We start from the raw sequence: 1,465 nt of genomic DNA, 5'->3' as shown, positions 1-1,465 counted from the left end.
TCCTCACTGTGCCTGGTTGGAGACACTACAATATATGGCTGCCAACCGATGTCAGTGGCGTTCTTGTTGTCAGTTTCTGTCCAGATTGCCTGAGTGAATGTCTGGAGGTGTAGGCACCTCGGAATGATTGTGTTAAGCTAGCACTAAGTCCCTCCCCCATCCACCTTTATTCTCCTCTTCACGTCTTTCCTTTCGAATAAGTCCTAATTGTACGGGAGTGAAGCATCGGTGTTGAACACTGATGTCATGCTGTCGATGATGATGATGTCCCATTGAATGCCCTCCCCCATCCACCTTTATTCTCCTCTTCACGATAAGTCTTTCGAATAAGTCCTAATTGTACGGGAGTGAAGCATCGGTGTTGAACACTGATGTCATGCTGTCGATGATGATGATGTCACTGGCCATTGAATGCGGACCGCCAGATACCTGACGAGTGAAGTGTGAAATGGTTCGAAGTGTATGACTCAACATGAGTCGTGCATGTTTCTGAGAAAACAGGAGGTAGGATTAGAAAACAAAGTGGTAGCCAGGGATACTCGTTGCCCGTTCTCGCACAGAAAGCCGTCCCGTCGTTTAAATCTTTTGAGTTTTTTTTGCAGGACTCTCGGTTTACTATTCTGGGTGGCAGCTTGCTTACTTGGCTGACTGAACTCGAGACTGGTTGACTGAGCTCGAAATGGCTCAGTAGCTAGGGCGCGAACTTTCTTACCCGAGGTCTCTTGTTCAGACCCAACCCCGAGATGTCGACTGCTCTTTTGTAGGCTTGGGAAGCCTGAAAATACATCACGCCTCGTGCTTCAGGTTGAGTGGCAGTTAGGCACCGAAAGGGTGTTGAAGCTAAACGGGTATTTGAGACGTTTAGAAAGTGTCCGAGAACGAGTTAGAACAGAGTCCAGGTTTTCGAGGATAAGCAACGTTTTACTTGTCTAAGAACAAGCGCACATGAGCTGAAATGTACATACAAAAGTTCAGTACGAGTATATATGGTAAGTATAAGAATAAGCACACAAAAATCATGACATTCACCCCGACAGTGTTTGAACAGGCACATATGAGCTGACGTAGACAGGAAGTGATGTACTGAATCAAGCTTCTCTGTTCCTCAAACTGTAAGGATGAATGCGTCGCTGTTGTTCTAGAATCAAAGGATAACTCGGTTGGTGTTCGGAAGACGGTACAGAAGAAGATTCCGATGCTTGAGAGCTATCGGGCTGGCGTCCGGTTAGTTCAGTCGTATCTGGGTGTTCGGTATCCTCGTTGGATTCAGACAGATTGAGAACATTGTCAGTTGTACTCTGAACAGCTGGGGCTAGACGGCGAAGGGACACGGTTTCGACTCTTCCGTCTCGATGAGCAATGTGTGCGTAGTGTGGGTTGCAGTTCAGAAGGTCAACTTCTTCTACTAGTGGTTGGTACTTGGATGACCTATCACCTCGTTGCAGCAGAACTGGACCAGGGGTGG

The sequence above is a fragment of the Opisthorchis viverrini genome (genome assembly GCF_000715545.1).
Source record: "Opisthorchis viverrini unplaced genomic scaffold opera_v5_12, whole genome shotgun sequence".
NCBI classification, from domain to species: domain Eukaryota; kingdom Metazoa; phylum Platyhelminthes; class Trematoda; order Opisthorchiida; family Opisthorchiidae; genus Opisthorchis; species Opisthorchis viverrini.
This window is presented reverse-complemented; position numbering follows the sequence as displayed.